General features: G+C 43.7%; 1 protein-coding gene across 4 annotated transcripts in view; it reads left to right on the top strand.

Moving 5' to 3' along the window:
- Positions 1-26044, top strand: part of LOC126268110 (epidermal growth factor receptor) — a 706996-nt gene that overhangs the window by 476017 nt on the left and 204935 nt on the right. The window lies entirely within an intron of this gene.

Genomic DNA, 26044 nt, shown 5'->3' with positions numbered 1-26044 from the left:
AACCTAACTAACCTAAGGACTTTACATAAGCCGATGCCCGAGGCAGGATTCGAACATGCGACCGTAGCAGTCGCGCGGTAATTTCTTTACAAAATCGTAACGGCACTAGCTTAATAACTGATGACCTTCCAGTCAGACAATAATTTAAATAGAAGTTGCATCTGTAGTTATTAAACTAATTTAATACGATCAGGCGAAATAATATAGGCGGGTCTTCTCGTTTCATTAAGAAAATCTGCAGTATGCGTTCCAGAAGAATTGTTGTAGCTTATCGTGCATTCTTTCCCTTAAATGTATACTCGATACTGCCTGCTCAGTCTTCTACAATTCCCCACAAAGTATACGCATGGTGATTGTCCGTCAAACACTCCGTATAAACATTCCTCTTATCTGGCACACACAAATGCCTGTCACTGTCCTGCTTCTCTGAGAATACCCCTGAAATAGTGTTTTAAAGAACTTGTTTCCTTTTATTTTCCAGTCAGGCAATAAGTAAATATTAGTTGAGAATACAGTTTAGTTGGAACTGTCATGGCCGGCCCTGTGGCCGAACGGTTCTAGGCGCTTCAGTCTGGAACCACGCGACCGCTACAGTCGCGGGGGTTCGAATCCTGCCTCGGGCATGGATGTGTGTGATGTCCTTCGGTTCGTTAGGTTTAAGTAGCTCTAAGTTCTAGGGGACTGATGAGCTAAGGTGTTAAGTCCCATAGTGCTCAGAGCCATTTGAACCATTTTGGAACCCTCATTTACAAAAGCGTTTATCAAAAATACGAATCTTATCAGTACATGTTGTCGTTGATATCGAAGTCAGTATCCTGCACTACCTCTGTATTGAAATACCAGCTGTACTACAACAGACGGAGACATAGAGAAAAAAAGATGTAAAGCAAATAGAAAACCACTAAAGATGGTGTTAGGAAACCTGTATAGATGAAGAACGAAAAGTTGTTTTGATCGAGGTAGAATATTTAAAAACGTACCCATCGTTAAAACAAACGAGCTCAGAAATCGTGAGATTTCATAAAGAAAACATGACCTCTAGATGAATACTCACAAACACAGCGAAGTCTTGCCCCGGAGACAGTGTAACATTATTGTTTTATAATACGACAGAAGGAACAAGTATATGTGGTTGCCACCTACAAGGATCAGTTGGAAATGGAAGAAGTGAAGGCAGTGTTGGTGTTGCCTTGCCTGGCACGGTTCCCGCCACGTTGCCAGCCTACACTACACTACACGCCTGCTCTGCCCGCGCGGAAGCTGCTACCCACCGCCGCCTCTGTCCTCCCACTGTGTCATACCCACTTCGGCTCTGGCACGTGCCGCATAAACATGTTTATCGCTGCAACTGCGATGAACGAATATGACCTGTCAGTCAAAGAAATTTTGTTTCTTTTACCAGAACACGTTTCGCGGTCTTCGCTTGAACTTCAGGACACACAATCGGGTGCAACCCTACCTTCTCTCGATTCTGCCAACTAAAATGAGTTTTGAATCTTCGCATACACTCCGCAGTTCACTGTACAGTGCATATTAGGGGCTAGTAAGTAAAATTATTATTCACAGCCTGTCCTATCCCATTCGTGTATGGAGTGAAGGGAAAAATTACGAAATGTACGTCTCAGTGCGCATTGTAGAATCTTATCCGGACAGAGCCACGTTAATGGGATCTGTAGATCTAGAAAAGGCCTTTGACAATGTTGACTGAATACATTCGTTTGTAGTCAGTGACAAAGGGGGCAAAGCTTGTCAACAACTTGTACAGAAACTGGTCTGCTGTTATGATAGCTGAAGAAGATGGAATAGGAGAAGCAGTTGGGAGACGAGTTCCGACTATCTATGTCGTGTGCTCAGTACATTTTATATCGAATCGCTGTATCGACTTAAGACATTAAACGTTGCATCCGGTTCCATACGTTTTTCAAAACGGTTCAAATCGCTCTAAGAACTATGGATCTTAACATCTGATGTCATCAGTCCCCTAGACATAGAACTACTTAAACCTAACTAACCTAAGGACATCACACACATCCATGCCCGAGGCAGGATTCGAACCTGCGACCGTATCAGTCGCGCTATTCCGGACTGAAGCGCCTAGAACCGCTCGGATACGATTCACTTCTTTTTGTTGTGAGCGTTGGTTTTTCTTTTTATCCACAGTGCAAAACAGCTGTCGGCAATGCACCTTGTTACTAACTGAAAAATCGTTGATGTATACTGAGAATATCGGCGATTAAGCTGAGCTGCCTTCGAGGGCTTTCGGCGAGACTACTTTCGACTCTGTTGCATATTCGCTGTGGAATATACACGGCAGCGTACTGTGCAGTCCAGGCTTTCTGAGGGTTAATTTTTAACCCTAGATTACCAAACCCTCGTAAAATTTACGGCAGCAGTTGGTGCTAATTTGCGGTTCCCGCCGATCTGGTACTGTCAAAACAGGGTATAAAATAGGACATTTTGTACTTACTTTGTACGCGATGTTTCAATGGAGACCTCACAACTGTAATTAACCAGTGCATAAGCTACAAATTATAACATCCTTTGAAAAAAATATGTGGTGAAATTTAAGATAGTTTAGTAACATCCTCCCTTTAGTATTCTAGGGTTAATAAGGGCCAGAATAGACAGTTATTTTGTGTCCAACAGACAAACTTACTTCGTTCAATTAAACGTGTTAGAAGGCGCTCGTATTACCGTATCTTGGTTATCAGTGAACGATATAGTGGTATTAAGCAACTTTCAGAAATGTTACACTGAACCTGCATGTTCAGCGGCATCTAAGATACACAAGATATTGCAAGGGAGTCGTGTTTTGTATGAGTGTTTCTTGAAACCACGCTGGTTCGTTGGAGATCTTCTTCTCCAGGAATGTCATACTGTGTTTTGTATGAGTGTTTCTTGAAACCACGCTGGTTCGTTGGAGATCTTCTTCTCCAGGAATGTCATACTGTTTGAGATTGCAGTACAGTCTGCAACCGACACTACAGCTAGGAATGGCGCTGTGAAATCATCACTTACTTTACTTCAATAAACACTGGTGCAGACCGATGGTATGGCCACAAGAATAAATTTCCGAGTAGCCAACATAACTATATTACTATGGGAACCACGTAAAAATTTATATCAGTATGAGCGTACGGGGAATAGAACCCAGACACCACCCAATGTTTGTTTTTATTTACTTGCTTAATCACTATAAACTTTACGGGTATGGTGGGTACAGACGGTATGTGCTGTACAGAATGTTTTAAGAAAATGTCCTGCGGTAATGTGTGCAGCGTGTACACTATCTCACCACATAAAAATTATTCTCAAGTTTGACTATAGACTGCCCACAACGTGTAGTTTTCCGCTAAGAATGTCGTTGCGATCCATCCAAATGAAAAAAATGTCAAAATTGTCAAAGGATGTTAATAATGAAAACTTTCGTAATGCCAAAGACATTAACTACTAAGTTTATTGCCAAAAATATGTCTCTGCAGCGAAGAAAAACGATTCTCCGCGACCAAGAATTCTAAATTATTATTATTTATGTGATGTCACAAATCATAATTTAGCTGAGAGGCAGTTACGAATTTCAGTCGTTATTCGATTATGTGTAATGCCGGCTGCTCTCAGCAAAGGCCCCGTCGACAGTGCTTGTTTAATGTCGGAGGTCGGACCTGCGGCGGAATGCAGTTGGGTACAAGGCTGCGCTAACGGCACCATGTTCTTGATGGGAGAAAATGCTTCTAGCCAACATAAATACCCGGCTAGCTGGTGCACTTACGGCTTTGCTCTGTGTAGTCCATGGTTTTAAGAGATCAGAGAGAGATAGAGATAGAGTATACAGTTTGCTTGCGTCGTGCGACACACAATAAAAGGAGAGCATATAATCTGACGAGGCAGCAGCATTGTTTATTTTTACTTAGACATTAGTGTTGACTGCATTGTTATGTACGTACAGAATGTTTCTCAAGTAAATAAAATGGCAGTTAGAAACATCTGATACTGAGTATACCAGAAACGGCAATTTAATTTAAACATACTGCTTTTTGCAGAATACTGTAGGAATTAGTTCTTCCAACTTATATAAACACTCAGCACACAATTATTCGTAGAATCGCCGAACAAATCACCGCTGTTCAACCTATATAGTTACACTTTACCTCTTATTTCTTTCTACATAGAATTTCACACTTAAGATTGTTGAACATTGTGGCGCACTGGTCGCTTTAAAATTTAAAAAAATTAAACACTCTAAACGATGATACCGCTGATCGCACTAAACCCTTCCTTTAGAAAAGCTGAGCCCTAATGCTATTCTGATCGTAACTGCTTAAGTATTTAGGAAATTAAGCTGATCTGACTAAGGCATCAAGTGCTACTTCACACTGTTGTCGTTAATGATAACTGCACATGAGTGACCATTATTAACCGGCTTATTAACCTTAGCAACGGAATAGACGTCGAATCATGTGAGGAACAATAAGGATAAACAGTAGTGAATCAAGAAGCAAACTTTTTATCTGATTGTTTCTTCGGGTCCATGTAGCAACTGTGTCAGCAACGATTACCATCATCGATCAGTGCTACGCTTTGGATCACAACATTCTTAGCGTCCACTATATGGTTACATCAACATGCAGCACACATGTACAAAGACGTACAGGTTGCCAGGCCCTTAAGATTTATTTTCTCCTCCGTCCACAATAGCCGCGTGTTTCTGATCTGGATACGTTTGGTCGGAACTACGCTTCCGTTACAAAGTGTACTCTTCCAGTCCTTCCTCCTATGGGCCTACACCTGAGGACTTCTGATTTAAAAAAAAAAAAAAAAAACTGCTCCTTTCTTTGGCTATTTGTGCAATGATTTGCATACGTATTAACACTAAACATGGCATAGACGCTCCTACGAATAAATGTAGATACAGTATGTTACTCATGTACACCAAGATACAAAATTTTTTTGGCAGTATTGTTCAGATAAATTTATGTGGTGAGAGACAATTATTTTCGTGCAGTTATCCCAGCTGCCGTTCTGTGTAAAATTTGGACGCATGTACGAAAGTTAACTGCCTCTAAATAATAATAGAGTTTGATATTTAAGTAGTGTGGACAAGAAGCTATGTGGCAGCAGGTAACTACCACTTTCTCCCCTTTTTCATGTCCTGGACAACCCCCCCCCCCCCCCCTCAATATAACTTACAGAGAAAACTTAATTCTAAATGGCAAGAGGACAAATCAGTGCAACAGTGTATTGAAATAGCAAAACACAGTTTCACGGCTGATTTAGAACTGTCGTTCAAAATTTAGATCTGTTCAGTGGAATATGTAATTTTCCTGTAAAATCTAACGGCTACTCTGGTCTGTGTTTCGTCACGTTACTGAGTATACAGCATCCAAAACAATTGACAGCACATTTAAGACTAAGTATACGTATAGAAGAAAAGTAGTGTAAAGGAAAAGTGAAAGACGTTAACTATTGCGCATTTAGGGAACCGGCTTAATGGCTCCCAATACCCATCCAAAGAAGACGTGCAGACCCGCAGGATGAGAAACAGCAGTCACTTTTTTAAAAATTTGATTTTTTTCTTTCTACAGAATTTCTTTCTACAGCGATTAAATTTCCTGGGCGAATAATTTCTCTGGAAACACGCGTCCTGGTGTCAGTAGCGACAGGAACCAGGGTACTTAAAGTGGATGAATTAACCGAGCCTTTTCTTCTCTTTCCCCGCAGCTCACTTGCATTTTGAGGCTGCCAGAGAGCTCAGGTGTACCGCCACAGGTTGGGTCGGCAGAGAGCTGCGCCAGGTTGTTTTCGCTACCTGCGAGGGCCCGGGCGCTGTCCCAACCGCGCATTGAAGTCTCCAGCGCGCACGCGCCGCTTCGTTCGGTTCTTTGTCCGGCGCTCAGCTGGTGGCTCGTGGTTGGTCGCCTGAGCGACCCACGCGCAGCGCCGCTCGGTCGACAAACACAGCCGCCCGCCTGCGCGCCACTCTACATGCTTTCGACATCACTCGCCACAAGACCCGAACAGCAGTTTCTTCTCGTCACGGGAGATTATATCACGGCAGATAACTCAGGGAGCTTGCCTTGTGTGGCATTACATACATATGCGCGACTTGAAGCACTGTTTACCCTAGACATCGCAACAAAAGTCATGCAGTACTTTACTCTTCACCAGCTGTTTTGGGTTAGGAAATTTACAGAAACAAGCTTTTTAATGAATTGACGTACTCCAAAAGGCGAAGTAGCGCCAATATTGTGTCCGATATGCTCACTGCGAAATTGTACACGAAATGCCAATAATTTTTCCGCTAAAACCTTCAACTAACGGTAATCTAATCTCTTGTTTTTCGTCTTGTTCTCTGAGTAATAATAAGCAGAACTCTGACTAGCTTGCGCATTTGAAAGTAAAGTACTTCGTGCATTTCTTATTCTGTAAATATAATTAGCGTGAGTTGTCTATAAAATATTCATGGTTATTTTACAATTGGGTGGCACCAGAGTAAAATATTGACACATATTTGCTCTTTCTCCAGATAGAAACTCTGCAAGATGAAGTCGCTTTTTTGCCATGGTTTCCATTGTATAAGGGCAACAGCATCGCCAAAGGTGTTCCCAGGGTCGATTAATTTGTTAACCAACAGCTTCAGTGAAAATCTCGGACGATAATCAACGGTTGAATTTGCCTTTAAGCATTAATAAACTGCACGTTGAACTTAAAGGACACCGACTATTCGAGACACTTGATAAATTTTCCACGATTTAATGCCCGGACACATCGGGAAGTCGCGCAGTGTTAAGATTTTGACAGCTGTTTCCGCCGAATTTCCATGGTGAAAATTTTCAGAGGGTGTTTCTTGCCTCAACAGACACGAACCACAAGAAATGATTTTCCCGACACACTACAGCAACTCAAGAGAAAATAGAAAATGCACTTTAAGTTCTTTCTGCGGTCGCTGTTGCATTATCTCAAAACGACCGGTTTCGGGCAATGACACACATCTTCAGAATTTTTAAAGGAAAAAAAAATACTTCTCTTTAGTTCGAATACTGTCCTTACAGTATTAAAGAACTACATTTTTTCTAGAATGATATTTTCACTATGCTTCGGAGAGTGCGCTGATATGAAACTTCCTGGCAGAATAAAACAGCCGGCCGAAGTGGCCGTGCGGTTCTAGGCGATGCAGTCTGGAACCGCGAGACCACTACGGTCGTAGGTTCGAATCCTGCCTCGGGCATGGATGTGTGTGATGTCCTTAGGTTAGTTAGGTTTAACTAGTTCTAAGTTCTTGGGGACTAATGACCTCGGAAGTTGAGTCCCATAGTGGTCAGAGCCATTTGAACCATTAAAACTGTGTGCCGGACCGAGACTCGAACTCGGGACCTTTGCCTTTCGCGGGCATGTGCTCTACCACATCCTCCAGACTGTGGCTAAGCCATGTCTCCTCAATATCTTTTCTTTCAGGAGTGCTACTTCTGCAAGAATCGCAGGAGAGCTTCTGTAAAGTATGGAAGGTAGGAGACGAGGTACTGGCAGAAGTAAAGCTGAGGGGAGAGGGCGTGAGTGATGCTTGCGTAGCTCAGTTGGTAGAGCACTTGCCCGTGAAAGGCAAAGGTCCCGAGTTCGAGCCTCGGTCGGGCACACGGTTTTAATCTGGCAGGAAGTTTACATTTTTTTCTATTTATGGTACAAACAATGTACGAAGTATTTCTTTTAATTACGGAGTTACCAGCTTAAACGGAAACGCTATCAGTTTTACTGTCATATGACAAAGGCAAACTCATAAACTGCCGATTTATACTAAAATTTAAAAGAAATTTGAAGAACATAAAAATGTCGTAGGCGAATTAATCCTGTCTGCACGTTCTAACGAATTTAGAAATGCTATATAACCAAACAAAAAACATTACACACGATTTATGAGACTGACAACAATTTTATTATAAAGAAACGTTTAAAAGCGGTTTTAATATGAGCTGCTGAGAGCAAAGTGGTGTAACTCAACTTTTCCCACTTCTGAGAAATGAAAGGTTTTGTGTTTCGTTGAATGTGCAATAATTCGTGCTTCATTTGATGAAATGTAAAATGAAATATTGTAATTACGTTTAATACAGACATCTTAGTTATTTGTATCTTAAATTCCTTTTCTATAGTCCCTAAAAGTGGGAGTACCACTTTTCTTCTCAGACACTATCAGATTCCGGTTATTTTAGATAGTAAAGGAACGATATACTGACGGAAAATGTTATTTTGTAGAAATATGAATCGCGGGACACTTCCTATAGATGGCTACGACCACTTTTGGTATGTGACGGAAACTACCTGAGGACTACAAACAGTTGCTTCGTTGAAATACTTTACAGCTTTTCTGGTCGCATCCGATGGGATTTTGTCACTACATATGCGGAAGACATGAGCGCGACCTACTTGTAGCGCGCTTATGAGGGAAGTCGTCTCTTATGTCACGTAATTACACGACACTGGCGTATAATTTAAGTGATGAGTTGTAGGCGCCCACATAAGAGAGAAGTGGCTCTCTTCCCACCCACCGTCGCCGCCCGGCTACCCAAACGTTCCCCCGGCCCGCCGGCTGCCAAATTACCGATGTTCCGCGGCCGGCGGATCGCGCGCAGCCTTCACGGTCCGGCTCCTATGAGCGCCCTGTCGGCGGGACCTCAAACCGTGCAGAGGCGGACAAAAAAAGAAAGGAAATATTCGCGCTAAGAAAAGCCGCCTACTTACAGGTGCGCTGCTGCTGCCTTTCTCTCGTCCCACGTAAAAATGTTTCCTTGTGTGCACCCCTCCAACCGACGCAAATACCTGACATGTCGACGAGCGGTATGATGATGTCAGAAGACCATTATGGACGCGTACTTTAGCAATGCTCAAAACCGCTCTGTCGACACAGTGGCATTTGTGCAAGGAAAATACAAAGTAATCAAATTAAGTCGTGTTTGGGTATGGGCAGATGGTGTCGGCAGCATTTCATTACTCAGCTTGCCTGCCAGGCTAATCGCTGTTAAGAGTTCTTCGTCAGTGAGCGTCACAGGTTTGATTAAATGCCGCACGAGGTGAATATTTCGAAAAAGAAAGGAGACAGCCGAATAATTAGAGAAGAGGTAGAACTCAGCCGTCGCCTATTGCCAGAGTAGGTGCAGTAACGTACCAGAGGAACATGTCTAAAAGGTCAGTGACAATTTAGAGTTGGTCATATGAAGGAGCCCATCTGTAGTTTTGTTCTTGTTTGGCTGCATAACGTCTACAAATGTATGTACAAGTCTCGTCATCTTTGTAGTGCTAGAGGAGGTCATGTACATTCATTACTGAGTGTTGTTTGCTTCGCATAATTTTTCGCGTAGTGTGTTCAGTATTGGTACAATACATACATACATACATACAGGTAAAGACTATATTATAATACGTATTTAAACAGTTAAGGATGAGGGAGTGTCCTGCCTCATTATGGGCATCTGTTTTTCCACGCAGTTTATCAACGGCTTCCCAGCCCATGTTTGACAGTGCTGTTTGCGACGACCAAAGTCCTCTGTTCGCTGCCACGTGTGCAGCCATCCTATGAGGCCGTGTTGGAAAAAAAGTAATAATTGAAACTGACATCGAAGTGGCGTTTCATTAAAAATTGTCAGCTGTTGCATAATAGTATACCGAGCAGGGACAATATCCAGGAAAATTCGCGAACTTCAGCAGAAGCATCGCAACCTATCACTATAGTAAGAGGTTCTTTCTAACATTACAGACGATCACGGAAATTTTCACCATGGAAATTCGGCGGAAACAGCTGTCAAAATCTTAACACTGCGCGACTTCCCGATGTGTCCGGGCATTAAATCGTGGAAAATTTATCAAGTGTCTTGAATAGTCGGTGTCCTTTAAGTTCAACGTGCAGTTTATTAATGCTTAAAGGCAAATTCAACCGTTGATTATCGTCAGAGATTTTCATTGAAGCTGTTGGTTAACGACGGCATTGATAATTTTAACGAAGTAACCAAACTTCAACCGAGGTAATTTAAAGAAACGACGGAAATCAGGATGAGCGGAGAGAAAATTGACGCCTTACCCTTCCCCAACCTGCTTCGTCAGAATGCGAGATTATTGTTTTAACCACTACGTCACTATCAGCTACTTTGGCAGATAAGAAACAACGTCGTAATACGTTGCAGTGGTGTAGAACAAATAATCTTCAAATGGGGATGCTGTGCACGGTGTAATCACGCAGCATTGCCACATTCACCTGACGTGCAATGCTGGGTCCCCGAAATCTGAAGAGCAAGCAACCCTGTCTTACTCCCTTCCCAACAACTGCTTCCCTTTCATGTCCCTCGACTTTTATAACCGCCATCTGGTTTCCGTACAAATTGTAAATAGCCTTTCGCTCCCTGTAGTTTACCCCTGCCACCTTTAGAATTTGAAAGAGAGTATTCCAGTCGACATTGTCAAAAGCTTTCTCTAAGTCTACAAATGCTTGAAACGTAGGTTTGCCTTTTCTTAATCTAGCTTCTAAGATAAGTTCAAATGGCTCTGAGCACTATGGGACATAACATCTAAGGTCTTCAGTGCCCTAGAACTTAGAACTACTTAAACCTGTCTAACCTAAGGACACCACACACACCCATGCCCGGGGCAGTATTGGAATCTGCGACGGTTCCAGACTGAAACGCCTAGAACCGCTAGGCCACACCGGCCGGCTCTAAGATAAGTCGTAGGTTCAGTACTGCCTGACGATAGTGAAACATCACCTCGAAAATGTTGTGTTGGCAGAAGAGGCGACACCGTGTTACTAGAGGAGGCCGAAATGCACGCGTTGTAACTCACTCGGGCTGGCGTGAGGAAGGAAGAACTATACTGACGCGAGGTCTGGAACATGACAAGGAATTACAATTCAGAAAGTGGACGTAGCTGGTTTGATACTTAACTTTAATCCATTAATGATGAACGTCGCTTTTGACGGTACATGATTCACAATATTATCTGTTCAGAAGACATATAGTAACTGAATATGGCGCCTTGCTAGGTTGTAGCAAATGACGTGGCTAAAGACTATGCTAAACTGTCGTCTCTGCAAATGAGAGCGTATGTAGTCAGTGAACCATCGCTAGCAAAGTCGGCTGTACAACTGGGGCGAGTGCTAGGGAGTCCCTCTAGACCTGCCGTGTGGCGGCGCTCGGTCTGCAATCACTGGTAGTGGCGACACGCGGGTCCGACGTATACTAACGGACCCCGGCCGATTTAAAGGCTACCACCTAGCAAATGTGGTGTCTGGCGGTGACACCACAGAAAACAAGACCGGAAATTAGGACTGGTAAGTCGATCTGGCAATCGGCTGTAGCACGTCCACTAACTACCACCTTCAATGTTACGTACCCTCATTTTCTGAGCTGCTGCATAGAATGAAACAAAACTGACTTCTACGTGACTCTTTATTAATGTTCATTCGTTGCACGAGTAAGTCAAATCTAGGGACAAATTCGGTGCTTTTCGAGGAGAACAGACCACTTGTTGACACTACATGTCACCCTCGCCGTCCCACGAGACTGACATAAAAAAAATAAAATATGCGCACAGTGGACAGGAAATTCGTGACGCCCTTTTTGGAGCTGGGTGAGACTGTCCGTGTGTTGCTACTAGGACAACTACGTTAAGGAGTTTCGGCGACTCTAGCGAGGCGGGGATGTGCAGGAAGGAGCTGGCGCGCAGGCGCAGGTGCCGCGGCCAACGGCGAATCCACTCTACTCGTGTACCGTAACCTCGTTTCCCGCCGCAGCGCGCCGCGCTCCCTGGCAGTGACGTCACACGCCTTTCCTTTCTTCGCCCACGGAGCAGCAGGAGCGGCAGCGAACGGGCGCTTCGCTTCTACAGCTGCTTCTCTGCTGCCAGATGCCTGCAGCTCGCGATAAGCCACACAGGCCTCTGTACTCTGTTATCACTGTCGCACGCTACCACCGCTGTGCGAGTCAGTATTTGGAAAGTCTAATTTCGTAGCAACTTTGTCAGTTATGGATAGCTAAAACTGCGCCTACTTCTGCGATACGTGATGCACCAATGACAGCAAGTTGTTGTTGTTGTTGTTGTTGTTGTTGTTGTTGTGGTCTTCAGTCCTGAGACTGGTTTGATGCAGCTCTCCATGCTACTATATCCTGTGCAAGCGTCTTCATCTCCCAGTACCTACTGCAGCCTACCTCCTTTTGAATCTGCTTAGTGTACTCATCTCTTGGTCTCGCTCTACGATTTTTACCCTCCACGCTACCCTCCAGTACTAAATTGGTGGTCCCTTGATGCCTCAGAGCATGTCCTACCAACTGATCCCTTCTTCTAGTCAAGTTGTGCCACAAACTCTTATTCTCCCCAATTCTATTCAATACCTTGTCATTAGTTATGTCATCTACCCATCTAATCTTCAACATTCTTCTGTAGCACCACATTTCGAAAGCTTCTATTCTCTTCTTGTAATTATTATCGATTTCATTCTGACTCACTGGCCGATGTCTCGACTTGACTGTGTCTTTCAGTTCTGTGTAAATTATAAACGAGCGTTAACAGCACAGGTCAATTTTGAAATTATGTGATACAAAGACGAACACAGCAACCAGCCACTATTAATAGTGCTATTTATTTAGGTAAATAGCGCCATTACCGGTTTCTAACTGGCAAGTCCATCATCAGACGGCTATTCACATGATTTTCAGGATACACTTTACATTATCGTTGAAATACAGCGTATATAACACGTGAGGTTAAGTGGTTATGGTTATGGTTTACGCTGTATTTCATCGTTTGGAGGTTAGTTATTTTCGCATAGGGCGCTTCTGACACTGTTTTCTACCGTAGGGCAACAACACATCAAAAATACGTCGCCACAGTGGAATAATAAAAATCGAAAACGGACGATAATGTAAAGTGAATCTCGAAAATCACGTGAACAGCAGTCTGATGACTGCACGGTAACGGTGCAATTTACGTAAATAAATAGCAGTATTAATAGTGGCTGGTTGCTGTTTCCTTCTTTTTAAGAATTAACGTACGTTAATTTTAAAAATCCTTCACAGTTGATGGTGCGAAAAGAAATGGTTTCCTACAGGAAACTAGCGACACCTGTTGTGATTTTTTTTTTGTAGTACAGGCAGTCAGTACTGCTGCGCCTGTTCAAAATATCACTCTGTATTATGATTACCACCGTATCTGTTGTAAGATAGTGTTATGTTAATACGTAGGTGAGGTTTTTCTTCGATACGCACTCCAGAGCAGCTGTGATTTAAAAATGGATGGCTACGCTCGAAACTAGTCACCATTATAAAATACACACAAGTGTCACAGATGTTTTGAATAGGTAATTTTCAAATCTTAAGTTGCTGGTCCGTTACCAAGAAAATGATGGGAACTGCATACATGTAGAAATTATTTTAACTAAATTTTAGACAATGTGTCAGTGTTACTGACATCAGAGGCGAAGCATAAGTCTCGAACGTTTCCAGTTATTCGCAGAAGAAACCTTTCGTTCGTTCCATAGGTAAAATTCAAATGGCTCTGAGCACTATGGGACTTAACTTCTGAGGTCATCAGTCCCCTAGAACCTAGAACTACTTAAATCTAACTAACCTAAGGACATCACACACATCCATGCCCGAGGCAGGATTCGAACCTGCGACCGTAGCGGCCACGCGGTTCCAGACTGTAGCGCCTTGAACCACTCGGCTGCGTGTAATTCATAATTGTTTTATTCTAAGATGATTTTTAAGATTAGCCATATCTGTCAAAAGATCGTAGTAATTTGGCTGTAAATATATCTGTGAAATATTTTGTCATCATTGCATGAACCGAATGGGACACGAAAAAATGATGTGTGAATTAATTTCCTTATATCTTAGTGAATACATCGATAAAATGTACCAATAAAAGGAAGAAAATACTTGGAAGAACTCCTTGACATGTAATCCTTGCGGACAATATTCAGACTATAGGGATATTTTATTTATTGTCAGCGCTCTTAACCGCGCTGAAGATCTTGCTCATTTTTGGTATGGGTTTCTTGAATGTTGACAACATCAGTGTTAAGTTTTTGATCTAAATGAAAGCTGGAAGCATGAATGGTCAACAAAAACATTGGGAAAAGAGCCCATCTCCTCGATTCCACAGAGAAACAAAAAGGTTTTGACCTACCGAGTAGCCTTTGGTGCGGCCTCAACAGGTTAAGGACTGGACATGGTTGTTGTAGCTACTTCAGGTACAAATGGGGCTGGATCAGTTCACCAATGTGTGAATGTAATCAAGAAGAGCAGACAATTGAACTTTTAGTCCAATGCTGTCTATTTCATTTATACCCTGGAATTCCCGTTGACTTCTTCACTCTCACACCCAGCTTAATTAACTGGTTGAAAAACACGGACTTTAAGGTTTAATCTTGTCTTATATCATATGTATATTGTATAAAATCGTTTGCCTTATATTAACTAAATATTGTAGAAAATCACTATACGATTAAATAAATAAAAAAGCGCTCTCATAACTTGCGCAGACATTATTTAAATGAGAACTCAGTGTAGATTTGGTCCTGCCTTGAACAAGTTTGAAAGCTGGCGTAAAATCTATCAGGATGAAGTCAGCGTTTATCATGGTGCCACCGCAGTCTTACAGGATGATCGGCAGAGGTTTAGCGGGCTCGATGTACTTTGACAGGTGTTAGGTTGCGTTCAAGTAGTTTTTAAATGTTTACTGTCCTCACACCTACACTCCTTTACACCAGTTTGTACGTCAGGCAAATCAGGCGGTAAATAGGTCCAATCGATTGTTAACTCGTTCCAGCGACATGTAAAACGAGCTATGAGGTGTCGCGTAATTACTATCTGTAGTGGGAGATTCGGCCGACGAGAGTTGCCGGCGAACAGTTGGAACGCATACGCGCCGTGATAGGCCAGCCTCGTGCGTTCCGCAAACAGCCAACGGCCGCGATAAGTTTGAACCGGGAGCTGGCGCAGTCGACGGAGCTGCGTTGCGGTAGGTGTAGCCGCAGACCATCACGGCTCTGAAACTATTAGCTTCGCTCGACAGTACACGCCGGCGATAGCTTCAGCTGCTCCATTTGGAGAGGTTGTTCCTTTTTCCACAACCGGAGTTATTCCTCATGAAATCTCTCTACAGTGGATTTTTATTGTTTATTTATTTATTTATTTATTAGTTGCAGTTTTTAAATGACCTGCACTCTAGGTGCTACTGCAGGTTGTGGTTCACATTACTATTATTAAGATAAGTAGTTTATTAATAATTTGTTTCTATTCTTAGCTGAGAAACTCGATGTTGCTCGGACATTTATTTATTCCCATCATTTACTAGTTCATCCCTCCCTCTATCTGTCTATGATCCTGTTATCACCCCCAACCCGATGGGACGTTGTTAGTTTTTACCTACACAGTATTTCTTTCCAGATAGTAAGTAAAGCATGTAGCAAGTTCGGTTGAAATCGATCGAGGGCTTAACAGGGCTAACATATCCGTATGTGACATACTCGCATACCTACCGCACATACATATATCTGGCACTGATGTTTTACGCCATATAACTTAAGAGAAGATGTTAAATTTATCTGTGATGTTCGTACGTGTGGCCTGATCTTAGGCCACGAAACACGTTGACAAATTTACTGGCTCGCTGCAAGGTGTCATTCTCGAGATCTGGTTGACACACTAAACAGAAGAAATGGGAGAAAATTGCACATCATTCTTTTAAAAGTATTCAAAGTCAAGTAAATACCAACCAGTCGGTGTCGGACATTTTTACGTCCCCACTTCTCATCCACGCTCCTTATTCCTAGTAGTAGTGAATTATGAATATAATAATTCACGTACCTAACACATGTGGCTAAAATTGCTCGAGGTGCTGCTGAGTTGTACTTCAATACCACCGCTTCCTTTTCATTTCTACCCATGTGACATGTAGGTCGTTCCTAACCCCACAGTGCTGCTTTCCTTTCCAGATACTGAGTAGTGAATAAACCATCTTCATACTCGAACTCCTCTTTATAATACATCGTAAAACTTCTTACTCCTTTACAAATGAGTTAATGTCTTAAACATTTGACGTTAAACATGTAAGTGAGAAAAAGTGTACGAAAAATTTGGAATTATGTTTCAAGTTCGTTGAAGCGGCTAAGTGTCGAGCGCAGGGTGAGTATAGTCTGGTATTTCACGCATGTCAGTGTCCGTGACGTCGTATCTCATACGCTATGTGTCTTACAGTGATAGGATTTTGTAGGCACATTGTGTGGTATATGTGTACACTATGTGAAATCTGCTGTGAAAAGAATTTGCGATAAGAAGTAATAGATTAAAACGTCATGCGTGATGCGAAAGTTTTACTGTATGGACATCGAAAAAACGCCGAAAACGTAGTAAGCGTTAAATGTTTTTCCTTTCATCATTTTATGGAGTCTGTAGAAGAAAAAGTTTAATACAGGCTTGAAATTACGTATAAAGTCCGTAGCAAGTCGTTAAGTGCGTTCATTCTGAAACACTGGATGAACGTTGTCTGGTTATTCGCACGCTGTGCGTTGCGCTTTTCTTCCTGTCCATTTGAGAGGCAGGCTGTTCTCGTCCGCACAGTGCTACCTTCCAGATAGCAAATGATATATCGAATAATTTAGGAGGAAATGTTGAACGTACGCACAAACATAAATACATACCTACAGGGCGTGAACAAAAACACTACGCATACCGTGCCTCACAGGCTGTCAAAAAACCGTTAGTATTCAAAACACCTTCTAAATACAGGTCTTATATTTCCAGAATGAGAATTTCACTCTGCAGCGGAAGGTAGGAGACGAGGTTCTGGCGGATGTAAAGCTGCGAGTTAATTTTACGTCTGAAGTTTTATCTCCGTTAAGAATGGCATGCTGTGCTTTGTTCGCTAGGAGCTCATCAAGCGAATTACAAAGCCGGTCTGATATTCCGTTCACTCGTACTTTGCTCATTAGGTGACGCTGTGTCTGAACCGAACGTCTTTCGAAAGTAACGGAACACCTCGTCAATATCAGCGCAAAGTGTCCACGTCAACAAACAGAGCGAACTAGAGTTCATACAATCTTTGCGGGATCCATGTTGATTCCTACAGAGGAGACATCTCCGTATGTACCATCTATGACCGGGGCCATGCTGTTGTTTCTGTTTCATTTGATAGACACCACGCCTGAGAACGACGCTGCAGAGCGGCAAAAGCTGTGCGAAACGCTGCAGCTTGCCATGCCACGTTACGACGGCGCACTCTGCTGCATTCGGCCCCTTTTAGTTACAGCAAAAGCCGCACGTCTTGAGCCGCGTTGTTGCTGCAATGACAGACATGCGTGTCTTCTCTTTCCTGCCTATTATTCGCTTCGATGTCGTTTCGAAGCAGCGCATAGGGCGCCCATTTCCTCGCGCGACTTAATCAATCACCACTGCGTGACATCGCATTTCACGGGACTCTGCGCAATATCCGCAGTGCACAACCAGCCGAATCATCTGCAATGGTGCGGTAGTCATGCGTGTCCGAATGTTGGTTGCGGCTGTGAAGGAACGCTCGAAAAAGCTTTGCGGGTAACTGTAAAGTGAATCTTTCGTGTCTGCTTTCCTGTCTGTGCTGCGATTGTGAGGAATTACCTGTGATTCGCTAGTCACTGAAACGATGTGTTTGAACACAAGACTCGCATTATACAGCCGGTGCTGACGATTTAGTACCAACACATTCGCGGCTTTTGTTCTATGCTCACCGAGTCGGCGACTTTCACCATTAAATACTTTGTTTAAAACATTCTTGACTTGCCTCGTCAAATCTGGGTAAAACTTCGATCAGCATCTCCTTTATCTTGTTAGATTTTCGGAACATGAGTCTTGCCCTACGTCCGGTTAAGGACAGTCTCCGTCTGCGTCCCTAGAATTCAAAAGATTTCTTGTGTGTGCGGAGGCAATTACATGGACCCGTCCGTCCATTCCCTTATCGACCGAACATTAAATATCGTGTTACTTGAGAAATCAGCAGTTGTTGAACACAATCTGTAAAACACAGAATTATGTTTGACGAAACTAAAATCTTGTCTCACGCTCCTTCATACTGGGATTCTGTTATTAAAGTAAGCAGGAGAAATTAGAATATTAAGAGACTGGCTTTAGCCGGCACAGCGGCTATAGTCGTAAAGGTGCGTGGAAACAAACTCTCGACGCGCAGAACTGTTTACGATCCTACGAGAGCAGTGGCGCATGACGTAATGATGACGTGCGCCGTCTATGGCCTATAAATGGTCACAGTACCAGCAGCCGCGTCTTCCTGACGAAGACGACGGTGGATTTCATCTGATGCTCGAGATTTTACACACACTTCACGCGGCAAGTAAACGAGAATGTTTTAGTGAAGGATCTCGTCGCGAGAAATTTCGGTCTCATAGAAACAGTTGTTGGAAAGCATTGAAAGTTTCAGAACGCACGGTTGCAGTTTCTCCAGCATTTCTGCAAATGCCGAAATAGAGCCCTTAATGTTTCTTTTTGTATAATAAGCTCTATATGGGCGTGTTTACTAAGTTCGGTCGAAAACTGAAATGTATTTTCAAGAACTAAGCTGGAAATTGCGATCATGACGCGGAAAAACGGGAACAGAAGTTAAAAAATAGGAAGAAATTACCTGCAGATTCTGAGACGGTACTTTACAGCTCATCATAAATTTTGATAAAATTAATAAATTGCTCCCGATGTGTCTAGAACAAGAAATAATTTCATGTTTGAATCGGTCTTCGACACCAGATCCTTGCAGTATTCTTATTGTAACATAAGAAATAGTTTCACATTTGGGTCCATATTTGTACTACGTTTTCGGAATCATCTACATCTATAGAGATACATCGCAAGCCACTGTACCACTACTAGTCAATTCCTTTCCTGTTGCGCTCGCAAACAGAGACAGGGAAATATGGCTGTATGCCTTCGTATGAACTCTGATTTCTGGTGTGTTAACTTCATGGTCCTTATGCGACATGTTCGTTTGTTGGGGCAGTAGAATCATTCGGCCGCTAGCTTCAAATGTCGGTTCTCTAATTCTCGCTCTAGTGTCTCTTGAAAAGAATGTCTCCTACCCTCCAGTGATTCCCATTTGAGTTCCGTGACTCGTTCGTCTTGTTTGAATCTATCGCTAACAGATCTAGCACCCCGCCTCTGAACTGTTTCGATGCCCTCCTTTAATCCCTCCTAGTACGGTTCCCAAACACTTCAGCAGTACTCAAGAATATGTAGCACCAGCGTCCTATATGCGATGTCGTTTACAGGTGAACTGCTCTTTCCTAAAATTCTCCCAATAAACCGCAGTCAACCATTTGCCTTTGCTATCACAATCCTCACATGCTCGTTCCATTCCATATCCCTTTGGACCGTTACACCCAGATATTTAAACGAATTGACTGTGTCAAGCAGGACACAAGTAATGCTGTATCCGAACATTACGAGAGTCTTTCTCCTAGTCATCCGCATTAACTTACATTTTACCACATTTAGAGCTAGCTGCCATTCATCACACCAACTAGAAATTTTGTCTGTCGTCTCATATCTTCCTACCGTCACTCAACTTGCACACCTTACCGTACACAACAGCGTCATCAGCAAACAACAGCACATTGCTGCCCACCTTGTCTGCCAAATCATTAAATCATTTATGTACAACAGCGGCTCTGGGGCACTCCTGAAGATACCCTTCCCTGTGATGAACACTCACCGTCAAGGACAACATACTGGCTTCTATAACTTATGAAGTATTCGAGCCACTTACACACCTGTGGACGTATTCCATATGCTCGCGACTTCGTTAACAGCCTGCAGTGGAGCACTGTGTCAAATGCTTCCCGGAAATATAGAAATTCTTAAATGACACGAATTTTAACAATACACGATTTTAGGGATTTTAATATAAATACTGAACTAATGTTGCGTAAATGTTCTGTTACGTAATAAGTTAAGTACTATTTTTTTTCGAAAACTTATCATTACGAAGTTCCAAACCAATTTCGTTGTTATCTATGGTCTCGTATAAACAGACCAGTCGTAACTTATATCGATGGAAAAAAACCTATCAGAACAACCGTCAAACATGTCCGTAGCAAAAGTTACTGAGGCAAGTCTTATGCCTGTACTGCAGCAGTGCCCACTGCTATGGACAGCGTTTTTCGCACTTCTATGCAGTCAGAGGCGAGTATGAAAGAAGTTCCTTTACACACAGTCAAAGGAAATGCGTAACACACGCCAGCCGCAACTGTATCCAGTATGGACGTACTGACTAATAGTCCGTGAAGTCAACTGTGCAGTCTCACTTACTCCCCACGACGGCCCACTTCAGTCATGTGGAAAGGAATGACAGTAAATACTGTAATTTAAATAACAACTGTGGGCAAATAGTTAGTGCTCGCCTTGAAAGATTAAGTTCCTAAATTCAATAGCTAACAGGAAACGTTATTACCTTTGCGGATCAAATATAGTACGACAGCGTCCTTTCCAACTGTGAGCGCTACAAGAGAGGCGTTGTGTACCTCAGAGAGGTTCACTGCCAAAATTCTGTGTATGTAAGTTTCAAGAGGAATCGGGCAACATGTTGCTTCCCCCTACAGACAACTCGGGAAACGACCGCGAAGAGAAAATCGGAGCAATTCAGGCTCTGACGGAAACTTACTCACTGCAGTTTTCTCCGCGCACCAGGCACGATTGGAACAGGAAAGAGGGGAAGGATAGTGATAGCACAAGTACCCTCCGTCACTCTCCGTAAGGTCGCTTGTGGACAACAGATGTAGATAGTGAAACCTAGGTCCACTGACACATCACTTTAACATACGCCTACAGCCAGTTGATGATACCATCAGTCGCTACATCATAAGTGACGACATGCTGCTCCGAAAGGAGAATAAACAAGGTGCTAATGGTTTTTAAACGCTGTTAAACGGACGGGTTTACGAGAGATTTCATCACTGGCGTTGAAATGGCCTTTATGTCCTCGCGCTATATTGCTGCACAATCGCTACACGATGCCGCACGGTAATTTTGCTTCGTGACAATATTCCCAGACACGATATCTACACCGTCGTACGTAAAATTAGAAGTCCAAGGCGAACGGAAGAAGCCACAAGCAAATCCCATTAGACACCAGGCAGTCGTTATTTCCAGAGCGTATGTGGGATTTCAGATATCACCACGGACCTACTCACCAACTGTGAAGCCTTCGTTGTCGTCGTTTGGGATCTGTGGCAACATTGAGGTGTTCAACGGTGTATTTGTATGATGGGCAACGATGGATGTGTTTAGGTGACACAGGCTGACCTACAGTTTGAAGCACCACAGAGCCATGCGCGACTGGAACGGATAAGGGGGAAATGGCACTGATACATCGTATGTACCGCTACAGACCGAAGGATGGCTGGTGAAATAGACATACAGGTAAACAGACATAAATGTTGGTATTGGCTATCGAGATGGCATTCCAACACGTACTTGGATTCGGAATGACAGTTTATACATTTATTGACAGGATTTTGTAAAACAACTTTTGGTCATTTTTTCTGTGCCATTTAGGTTCTGAATAATTTCGAGAGGAGGTCCTGAGGCTTTATGTAACTTTCGAATTGGAGGTGGCAGCTGGCAGTCTGATTAGGCACAGATTTCATTGCGACTGCCACTGAAGATTGTTTTGCGAGGGGCTTTCAGTAAGTAATGCGACCCATTTTTTTCTGAGAGCAGGCTGGTTTCATTCATGATTCCAATACACCATATCATTCCTTCCTCTGTTACCTACAAAATTCTATTTTTCAACATAAACTCCGTTCAATACGACTACCTCACGCACCTTTCTTGAAGAGCCTGTATGCACGCATGTTACCACTCTACTGGTCAACGTTGAACTTCTCACCAACCACTTACTGCTCCCCGCAGAATGCATCATTCACTGGGCCAAACAGGTGGCAGTCGAAAGGTGCGAGATCCGGGCTGCAGGTTGGATGAGGAAGAACAGTCCAATGAAGTTCTATGAGCTGCTTTCGGGTGCGCAGGATTGTGTGAGGCCAGTTGGGCAGCGAAATCTTTGATTACAATCCGTCGATCACTTCGAATGAATGTGTCGGTATGTTCCAACGTTGCAGGAGACATATTGTGTGCTGTCGGCCGGGACGCGGGAGATGGGAGAAGTTTGTGCGACCTCGTTGCGATGATGACACACCAGCGCCAAACGACTCACCATGGCGCCTTTTTTTTTTTTTTTTTTTTACGTCAGGTCTCCGCAGATATTCTGCAAGCGCGTACGAATATCTGCGACGCTCTGGTTTTCCGCCAAAGAAATTCAGAGACAGCTATCTCCTTGGAACGCTACTTATAGCACCGCCACGTCTCGGAAGTTCACGAAACTATAGCGGCTGAGGCGGGAATATTTCACGATATCCCACTGCGAACTCAACGTGTTTTCAACCGAAATTAGCAGACAAAAGCATGTGCTGCATTACGTACTACGCTGCAGGCCCTACGGAACATAAAATTTTTGTTCGTATTGTCAGTGAGACTCGGGTTCTGAATCGTTGCAAGAAGAGACTGTGACTATTTAACTTTATAGTAACTGGACATGGGCGATAGCGTTTGGGCACGGGTTTTATAGCAGCTGACACTGAACATTGGGTTATCACTCTAAGGTTCGATCTGGTTTTGGGAGTAACCGAAACTCCGGTATAAGCGAACTAGACGGATTTACCCACATACATCCGCCACGATCGCAGGCTCGGTTTATTAACTTTATTAATATACCTGCCCGTACGAGTGGAGCCGAGCGCCCCAGTCGAGACTGTGGCAGGACGCAGACGGGTCGTCTGAGGCGAGGGCGGCAGACAATGGGAGGCTGTGGCGGGCGGCTAACAATGGCCCGCTATCAGGCCGGGCCGGGCCTCGCCGGGCGTGTGGCCCTGATAGCCGAACAGAGGAGCGCCTTGTGGCCACCTGGCCCCTCCTCTCCGCGCCCCAGTGCAGCAAGTGGCTGTCGCTGCCAGAGCGTCCGTCTCGCTACAAGGAGACCTACATAGTTACCAGCCAATCACAAACTAACACCGTCTTCAACCACAAGTGTTCTTTCATTAAAGCGTGCCACATTTCTGACTCCGTACATCCGTCATCAGATTGTTGTTCGCTTACACTCAACAAAAACGTACCATTGATTACAGTACTGGCCATTAAAATTGCTACACCAAGAAGAAATGCAGACTATAAACGGGTATTCATTGGACAAATATATTATACTAGAACTGACATGTGATTACATTTTCTCGCAATTTGGGTGCGTAGATCCTGAGAAATCAGTACCCAGAACAACCACCCTTGATACGCCTGGGCATTGAGTCAAACAGAGCTTGGATGGCGTGTACAGGTAAAGCTGCCCATGCAGCTTCAACACGATAGCACAGTTCATCAAGAATAGTGACTGGCGTATTGTGGCGAGTCACTTGCTCTGCCACCATTGACCAGACGTTTTCAATTCGTGACATATCTGGAGAATGTGCTGGCCAGGACAGCAGTCGAACATTTTCCGTATCCTGCAACATGCGGTCATACATTATCCTGCTGAAATGTAGGATTTCGCAGGGATCGAAAGAAGGGTAGAGCCACGGGTCGTAACACATCTGAAATGTAGGGTCCACTGCTCAAAATGCTGTCAGTGTGGCTCAAAATGTCTCTGAGCACTATGGGACTCAACTGCTGTGGTTATTAGTCCCCTAGAACTTAGAACTACTTAAACCTAACTAACCTAAGGACATCACACACATCCATGCCCGCGGCAGGATTCGAACCTGCGACCGTAGCAGTCGCACGGTCCCGGACTGCGCGCCTAGAACCGCGAGACCACCGCGGCCGGCACTGTCAGTGTGAACAAGAGGTGACCAAGAAGTGTAACCAATGGCACCCCATACCATCACGCCGGATGATACGCTAATATGGCGATGACGAATACACGCTTCCAATGTGCGTTCACCGCGATGTCGCCAAACACGGATGTGACCATCATGATGCTGTAAACAGAACCTGGATTCATCCGAAAAAAATGACGTTTTCCCATTCGTGGGCCCAGGTTCGTCGTTGAGTACACCATCGCAGGCGCTCGTGTCTGTGATGCAGCGTCAAGGGTAACCGCAGCCATGGTCTCCGAGCTGATAGTCCATGCTGCTGCAAACGTCGTCGAACTGTTCGTGCAGATGGTGGTTGTCTTGCAAACGTCCCCATCTGTTGACGTGACTGCATGATCCATTACAGCCATGCGGATAAGATGCATGTCATCTCGACTGCTAGTGATATGAGGCCGTTGGGATCCAGCACGGCGTTCCGTATTACTCTCCTGAACCCACCGAATCCATATTCTGCTAACAGTCATTGGATCTCGACCAACGCGAGCAGCAATGTCGCGATACGATAAACCGCAATCGCGATAGGCTACAATCCGACCTTTATCAAAGTCGGAAACGTAATGGTACGCTTTTCTCCTCCTTCCACGAGGCATCACAACAACGTTTCACCAGGCAGCGGCGGTCAACTACTGTTTGTGTATGATTAATCGGTTGGAAACTTTCCTTATGTCAGCACGTTGTAGGTGTCGCCATCGGCCCCAACCTTGTGTGAATGCTCTGAAAAGCTAATCATTTGCATATCACGGCATGTTCTTCCTGTCAGTTAAATTTCACGTCTGTAGCACGTCATCTTCTTGGAGTAGCAATTTTAATGGCCAGAGTAGCGTATTTGGCGGTAATGCCTGTGGAGTAACAAGTGCATCGTAGTAGATGGTTGGAGGGGTGGAAAGGGAAGATGGTTTGCGAGGAGGGGAAGGTGGAGGCCTTACACCTTCTGGAGGGCGGAGAAGGCTCCACCAGCAGTGTCCTCCTACGGCTGCGTATGGCGTATGGCGCCACAGGCGTGCTTACGCAAGTGTTCAGCTGCGCCTGCGGGTACTCTTGGCACAACCTCCGCGTTTCCCGCGTTCGCCAACGGCTGGATACCTGGCTACATTCTGACACGTAGTTTCTTGCCACTTACTGTCGCAATGTTACATACACGCAGTTGAACCGATGACCATCACAGTGTTACAATTTAACGACACCACTGCCACTTGTGTTTGAAGCTCTCGTTCTTCGGGAGGCGTATCCTGTTTCTGTTAAAGTTACTTGCGGATATCAGCTGAACTCTTCCCCATAGTTCCGTCTTTTAGAACAAAGTGTTGTAGAAACGCTGTTGATTTTATACACTCCGCTCAATATAAGACTCGAACTAGAACAATACAAACTCATAATGTTACAACAAGTACTCTACTGCTAAATCTTTCATCTTACAACGGGGGTACATCTCTGGAAAAATGAAGTTATATGGGGTGATTCAGCTGCCGCTACCTATGGGTTATATGTAACCTACAACGTCTTCAAAACGACGTGTAAGATTTTCATATTTTCTTGTTCGCTACTTACAGAAAAAAATGAATAGGGTCTTTTTGTAGGAAATTTAATTAACTTAAATTTGTTACTGGGATACGTCTTTGATAGAGGTTGTAGTTCTCTAATTATTCGGGAGAAACCTACAAAACTGACCTCCAGACGCATTTTTATTGAATAACTCGAAAAATCGTAACCTCTAACGAAAACGTATTCCAGTAAAAAAAATTAACAACTTTAAATTTCCTACAAAAGGTTCTGTTCATTTTATTATGTAGGGCTAATAATTTTTAAGTGGAGTGCGAGAGAATATGAAAATCTCGTGGATAGTTTTCTAAAGCGCTGCAGATTACATAAAATCCATAGGTAGGAGCAGCTGAATCACTTCCTAGACACTTGTACGTACAGTACAGCCTCTGATCCCCAGGCGGTCTCGTGAGAGCAAATGGAAAACGTCTGTCAGTACATAGCGATAAGTCGTACAGTGGCGGCACACAGAAAGGTCGCCAGCCGCTCGCACTTTCTGGCTCTAGCATTATTACCATTAAAACGTGTAACGATGACTTTTAAAATCCCCATATCTCAGTAGTCCTACTATATACGCAAGAA

The sequence above is a fragment of the Schistocerca gregaria genome, chromosome 4 (assembly GCF_023897955.1).
Source record: "Schistocerca gregaria isolate iqSchGreg1 chromosome 4, iqSchGreg1.2, whole genome shotgun sequence".
NCBI lineage: Eukaryota > Metazoa > Arthropoda > Insecta > Orthoptera > Acrididae > Schistocerca > Schistocerca gregaria.
The sequence above is the reverse complement of the archived record's forward strand: the minus strand, read 5'-3'. Positions and strand labels throughout refer to the sequence as shown.